A 7,368-nucleotide genomic window follows, 5' to 3' on the forward strand; every position below is an offset into this window, starting at 1 on the left:
ACCGGGGTGGCAAAGGTGGTGGGAGAGCTGAGGAGCAGGGTGGCAAGGGGACACCCGGCTGCCACAGTCACTGCCTCACACCTGGGCACCCAAAGAGCCAGGCAGGGGACAGGGGGGCTGCGGGAGCAAAGGGCAGGCCCAGGCGTGCGGACAGCATCGGACGCCCGCTTGGCATGAGGGGCCGGGCAGGAGTGCAGCGGCAAGGGGAAGCAGGGCCAGAGGGAGTCAGCATCTTGTGCGAGTGAGACAGCGCCGGGTCGGGGAGAGCACAGCGCCGGCCGCCGCAGGGAAGCATGGCCCATGTGGAGGGCAGGGAGCTGCTCGGACCTGGCAGCTGCCACAGGAAGCGCCAGTGCCATGGCTGCCATGGCAGAGCCAGGCAAAGCTGCCACCCGCGCGCCAGCTGCCCCGGCCAGCACTGGCCCGCTGTACGACATGGTGTCCCGGGCACGGGGACGCTTGGCACAGGAGCGGGAACAAAGGCACAGGGAGCAGCTCTGCGTCAGAGGCTTGGAAGCCCCATTGCTCCTGCTCAAGGTCTCCAGACAGAAACAACATTCCTGCACACGCTTCCCGTATCTGCTGCCCCAACGCCAGGCCGCGTGTGGGCTGGGATCACATCCTCCAGCTGGACCCAGGACCCTTCTTGGCAAACCGCACCGTGTGTCACGGCCCTGCAGCGCTCCCGGCACTGCCGGTCCCCAGCCCCGCATGCCTTCCCTGCCTGCCCGAATCTCTGTGGATATACCTGCTCATCTCCCTGCCTCTTCCTGCCAGACCCTGCCTGTCCCTTGCCTCACCTAGGGAACTCCCCACCCCCTTGACACCAGCTTCTTGCGAATCCTTCACTCCTGTTTCCCCAGGCAGGAGGCGGTGTCCTGGCCCCCAGCCCCACTGCCTCCCCAGTCCCAGCACTGTTGCTCTCCGCAGTCTCTTGTCTGGGCAAGGATGACGCAGCTGGTGTCAGCCAGGCGGATCACCTCCACCCTGCAGGCACTGAAACCAGCACTGCAGTTTCATCACTCGGCAGCACCGATCCCAGCTGCAAACCGCACATGACGGATCCTCCCGGCTGTCACACCGGCTCCAGGCACCCAGGTGAGCAGCACAGTCACCTCCCCACATTGGGCTGGAACATCCCTCCTCCACACCTTCCCCAGCCCCTTCGCACCTCGGGAACCCCCATCTGTTTGGGTCCCACAGGGATGCTGGAGCAAGAATCTCCCACCCAGTGCTCTGCTCTTCCAGGCACCGGAGCCAGCGGCAGGCATGGTGGCACAGCCTGTGCCGAGGCAGCCGGGCAGCCTCCCTGCCAGACACAGCCCTACTGATGCCAGGAGGGGGCCCAGTGCCTTGCAGACCCCTGTGTGGAGCCCTTGCTACACGGCGCAACCCCAGCACCATGGAATGGAGAGGAAACCATGCTCCTGTCTGCTGGGAAGCCCTCAAGGTGGGAAATCCAGGAAGGGTTTGAAGAAACGAGTCAGCCTCTGGCAGAGGCATCCAAAATTGCCTTTGTATTCAATTGGAGGGAAAACAGCCCAGACCGTCCCATCTGCCAGGGAGCATGGTGGAGAGCCCGGCAGCCCCAGGGCTGTAGGAAATGGGTGCGAGAGCTCCAAACGCCGTGGGGTTCTTGTTGTGTTTCATGACTTGCTTTGCTGTAAACTCATTCCCATCCCTTCAACCTTGTCCCATCTCAGCCTTTGCCTCCAGCTTTGACCAACTTTTTTTCTACCAAGCTTTCCCCACCTGCCAGCAGCGGGAGCACAGGGCTCAGGGACCAGGTCTGCCCTGGCTCCTGTGGGCTGCACGGGACAGCACTGAGACTTTGTCACCTGTGGTGGCTTTGGGAAGGGGCATCCACAGGCAGCCTTGCTGCTGTCATCCCCTCAGCCACCCGGAGCCATCCCGTCTGGGGTGACCTGCCGGATCAGGTCCGTGGATGCCGTCTCCTGCACCCCACAGGGGTAAGGCAGGGGCCGGGAGGGGAGTGGGGCAGGTCAGGGCTGGAGCCGCAGACTCCTTGAGGCACAGCTGCTGTGCCTGACTATCAGCCAGCACAGCACAGCACGGGTGGGCAGCGCTTTGTTCCCCAACAGTGAGATGGGCACAGCAGCTGCCTGCTAAAATGGGAAGAGCAGCAATTGTGACAATGACGGCGAACCTGCCTGTCTGTCCGGCATGCAAAGGGGACAATGCGGCGCCAGGATCCTGCTGGCTGTCAGTGATGGAATGGCTCAGGAATAAGAAGCGGGGGTTTGTAGAAGGTGAAATATGGGCAAAACTCATTGTATTTAATTGTAAACTACAAGAAGCAGAAGGAAGAGTGGTAGATGCAACATGCTCGGATTTCAGTAAAACATTTGACAACTGTTCTAACACTTGCTGCCAAATTAATTCAGAGCGGCTCAGTTGTCAACACAGGCATATGGACAAAACACAGGCAGCCCAGGGAATGGCAAACAGCCTGGCCATTAGCCGGGGAGCTACCGGGGCTGCATGACCCTTGGGGCCTTTTAAAACTTCTTCTGCAGGCATGAGTGCTGTGGGAGGGGAGGAAGGCAGCTGCCGGGCTGCGGGAGCACTGGGGACCAAGGGAGCTGCTGTGCTGCTGGGGGAGGAGCAGGGCTGAGAGCATCCAGGCAAGAGTCACCAGCCCTGTGGACACCTCTGAAGACCACGCAGGCAGAGAGCAGCCCCGCAGCCCGCCCGCTTGGTCCTGGGGTCCAGCGACCCCCTCCCACAAGGCAGGGGGGACCGACCAGACCAACACTGAACCCAGTCACTGCCTGTTGGGGCTCTGGACTGCCGCCATGCGAAAGCTGCAGGGCCCCTCTGGCCTCTAAAGGGGACCGGCCATGGGCAGGGCTGCGGGTCTGGCGCAGGCTGGGAGCCCCCGCGGCAGGACCGGGGTATTGAGCTCCCCCGCTCCACAGGTGCTCGGCAGGACGAAGCCCTGCACAGGCGATGAGCGCAGGCGATGGGAACGGCCCAGCACAGCACGCATTTAAGGCCTCTGGGGCCCTGCTACACACACAGTTCTCCTGCCCACCTTGTTTATTTTACTTATATTTCAGTAATTTGCTGATTACCCTTTTTTAACTAACCAGCAGTGATGAATCAGCAGCACAGGAGAGGGTGGAAGCCGGTGGCCTTGGACCGTGGCTCTGAGGTCTCAGGTTCTGGGAAGGAAGCCACAGGATTCCTCCAGAAGGGGAAAAAAAAAAAAACCAACCAGCAGCAGCAGCCGTTCTGGCAGGCGAGGAGGGGCCAGGCAGCACCGCAGCCACGGCTGATTGCATTTCAGCAGCTCCAAACGCATCCTGAAAAGGCCGTCGATGGTCCCGAAGCCCCGTGGGAACAGCAGCCATGGCTCCGACCTGGGCGCAAGATAAGATACACAGGACAGGCAGCGTACAGCACGGCTCGGCGCCGCCTTTGCTCCAGCTTGCATGCAGGACGGCAGGCACCGATAGCCCAGAAGGCAGCAGGACACGAGGACACCACGGCCCCCTCCGGCAGGCAGGACCACCCAGCAGAGCGGTAGCAGGAGTGCCGGCAAGGAGCTGGGCTGCACACTCTGTCCAGAGCCGGCCTGGCCATGCAGTGAGTGCCACCTCACCCCAAGGAGAGCCCCTCCGTGTCCACGGCACAGCCGCCGGCAGAGCAGAGCCGGGGCCAGCGAGCTGCCTCCTGCCAAGAGGACCTTGCGAGGATATAAGTGGCCTCACTACGGGGTTTTGTCAGCTCCCCCAAGCCCTTGGGGAGCAGCTGGGAGCGGCTCCTGCCTGTCTCGGGAGCGTCCTGCCCGAGCCCAAGGGTGGCATTACGGCTGAGGCCACAGGTTCAGCCGCAGCCTTGGCGGCCACAGAAAACGGGGCATTATCCTACGACACTCCCACCCGCGCTAGTGCCCTGGGAAGCGGAGATCCCGGCAGGAACAGCCGGCACCAGAGGGAGGCTGCTCCCCGCAGAAGTGCCAGTGGCCCAGCGAGGCCCAAGCCCACGGCAGAGGGGCCGGAGTGGTGTCCGGCGGGAAGCTATCCCGGCTTGCTGCCACCCTGGCATGGAGCAATCCCCCGGGAGAGCCCCAGGCGCCTTGTTCAGGAGCCACTGTTGCTGGGAAGGAGCTGAGTGGTGAAGCAATCTGGTGTGAAGAAAAACCCATTTCCTGCAGCAAGGGCTGTTTTGCTCAACTGTTTTACAAAATGTGCTGATGCAACTGCCCTTCCCAGGTGGGATATAAATACGAGCCTGCTTGATGTGGATTAATGCCCTGCAGCTACACAAACATCACCAGCAATGTTTTCTTTAAAAAGAAAAAAGGAAATGAGGAGGAACAAACAGCACGGATGACAAAATCACTGACTGTGGAAGTCCGGGGGCTCGGGTTGCAGGGAGGCTGGAGGGGCACTGCCCTGGGCACGGTGCTCAGCACAAGCCACCACCTATTCTGGGACACTGACCGAAGCCATTAGCTCACGGGGAAGCTATTGTGGGAGCAGGGCAAGCCAGCGAGGCAGGTCAGCGTGGCCAACAAACCGCTGCCAGGGACGGGGCAGACCAATGTGGCCGAGGGGCGCCGTCGAGAGCAGGACCCTGACCAGACTCACTAGGTCAGCGCACTCTCGCCCTGCCCCAAGCAGCAGCTTGTCTGGCTGTAGATCCGACCAAGCATCATATCCAGGCTGGAGAGCGCGGAGCTGGAAAAATTTCCACCGCCTGGGACGGCCTGTTAAAAATCAGATTCATTTCCCACTTGAGTCTTATCGCTTTATTCTCCAGCAACAAGCGTTTGTGTTGTCTTCTCAGCCTGTTCCCAAAAGGCCTTTAACCTGGCGCCCCCCCTGCTAAAGTATTTGGACACACATCCAATGCGTGCCGCATCCATTTTTGGATTCTCTTAAGCCTCTTGCTGACATTCTTTATGTTTTCTTTGGCCCTGAAATGATTTCAGGCACGGGAGCCGCCATGGCAAAGCATTATCAGAGAGGAGCTGTGTCTCCAGAGCAGAGCACGGGAGCTGTGCTTTGCCTGGCTTGGAAATTCTCCGCTCACCCCTGCTCAGGGGCACGGAGCATTTTTAAAAATAGCAGGTTACCCATCAGCAAAGCTCCCGCTGGTACAAACCTTTGAGACAAAGGACATGGGGTATCTCTGCAGGGTAACAGGGAAGCTTTAAGCAACTTTCCATCAGTCGAGCCAACACTGGGAGGATCCGTGCGAGCCCCTGGGGCTCCCAGAGGTCAGGCTGCTTTGCCCCGGAACCATCACCCATTGGGAAAATCCTTCACTTGTCTCAGACAGCAGCTGGCTGAAGGCAAAAAGAGAGGACACCTACTAGTCCAACACGAATCCATCCCATTTCCTCTGCCTGGGAGGCAGCTTTTGCCAGGGGTTCCTCCAACCCCCCTTCCGACAGAAATGCAGAGCTTCCCCCAACAGGGAGCACAAGGACGCCCCAAGCCCACAGACAGAGCCAGACCCACGGCTGGTCACAGACAGCGCCAGGCTCCTCCAGCACAACCTATGGAGAGAGGACATCAGAGAGGGGGCATTAGCCACAGGAGCCCCCTGCGTCCTCCCCAGCTCCACTTTCCACGCAGCAACTGGAGAGCTACGCAGCGTTGCTTTAAAGAGGAGTAATGGGAAAAAAACCCCAACCCCTCGGTCTCTCTCAGCTTCTGGCATGACCGTGATCACAGCAGCCAGCTGTGCGTGGGGACTCGGCACCTGAGTCACTGTCAGGCAGCACTGCTGCAGCAGGAGCGCTCGTGCAGCCAGCCCCTTCCCAGCTCACGCCAGCCCGGGGACGGGTCTCACTGATGCTGTCTCCCTGTGATAGACGAGGGCATAAACCTTTCAAGAATGTATTTAATTAGCTCGAGAAAGAGCTGGAAGATGCATGTGCACCAGGCTGGCAGTTCAGCGGCAGCTCCTCTGCTGCCTCTACCGGGCACACGGCACCCTGGGAAGCCTCAACAGGGGCAGGAGGTGCCGGATGGATGCGAGGGACCCGCAGAGCCCCACGGAGGAGCCCCGGGTTGAGGGGGGCTGAATCCAGCCACCGCCCCCCTCACCCCGGACCAGAAGCACCACCACCAAACAACGCAGAGTGCTGATCCAGCCCACCCCGCTCGTCCAACACCCGTCCGCTTGGATTTCTGGCAGGCTAATTCCATGCTCACAGCCTGTGCCAGATGAGACACTGTCTGTCCTTCCGCAGCTGGCACCACGTCAGCACCAGCTCTGTACCGGCCGTTCTGGCCAGTGAGACAATAAAACTACCCACCCAGACCTGCTCCGGACAGAGCCGCACTGCGGGCTGATTCAGTCCCAGCAGCCCTGGGACCTGGCCGGGATGCGGAGCCCCAACCCCCCTCACTCAGCGAGCACATCCCTTGCATGGGGGCTGAGCAGCCAGGTTCAGCCCAAACACATTCTAGCCTCCAAAGAGCACAGGCGCAACCTGGCTGCCTTTCTTCCAGAGAAAACCTGGGACAGAGACTTTCTCAGTAGAGCACTGCAGCACAAGAAAACGCTGGTGAGAGCAAGGAGCCACCCAAACCAGGGGATCATTAAAGATGTCAGTGCAGAGCAGGGGCTGGCTGGGCCAGGGGCCTCGGCCAGCAGAGGCCGAGCCCAGGCTCTCCGTCCACAGCTGAACTCAGCTGGAGGAGACGGCACGCCACCGCACTCGACGGCACTACTGGAGAGCTGGGGCAGCAACAGGCTCCCAAGTGCATCCCTGGGGGGATGCCGCGGTGGCAGGAGGTGCCGGTGAAGCCCCACCACCCGCAGCATGCTGGGAGCTCCTGGCCAGTGCAGAGCAGCCCCCCAGCTTGTCTGCCTCGAGCACAGGCGCTGGAAGTGCTGCCAGCAGCCGACCCAGGCCTGCCAAACTGGGGGCCCATCGCCACCTGCAGCAGGGTGTAAACCAACCCGGACAACAGGTTTTGGTTAGCAAGAGAAGAGAGGAAGACGGCTATTGCTCAGCTGCAGAACTGCTATCAAAAGAGGACAGTCTGGCTTCTATAAGACAGAGCAAACCTACAGCAGGCACCGTTCCCACACCGGGGAACGAGAGGGAAAGCGCTTAACAGCCTGAGACCGTGTGACCGCCGGGGCTGAACACGGCAAGGCTCCGGGCCCCCTGCGGGGACGGGCAGAGCAGAGGCCCCCGCAGCTCGGCCAGGGTTGCTCCAGGGAAGGGCAGCCCCAGCTGGGTCCGCAGAAGCGACCAGGAGCCGCGCCGAGCTCCGTGCCCACGGTGGGCTACAGAAAGGGAGCCGGGGCCGCACGGCACCGCTCAGGGTGCGGCTGCCCGGCTGGGGGGACGCGCCGCCGGGACAGGGCCGGGCCGGG

Source organism: Haliaeetus leucocephalus, unplaced genomic scaffold (genome assembly GCF_000737465.1).
Source record: "Haliaeetus leucocephalus isolate CR32 unplaced genomic scaffold, Haliaeetus_leucocephalus-4.0 Scaffold273, whole genome shotgun sequence".
Classification (NCBI taxonomy): Eukaryota; Metazoa; Chordata; class Aves; order Accipitriformes; family Accipitridae; genus Haliaeetus; species Haliaeetus leucocephalus.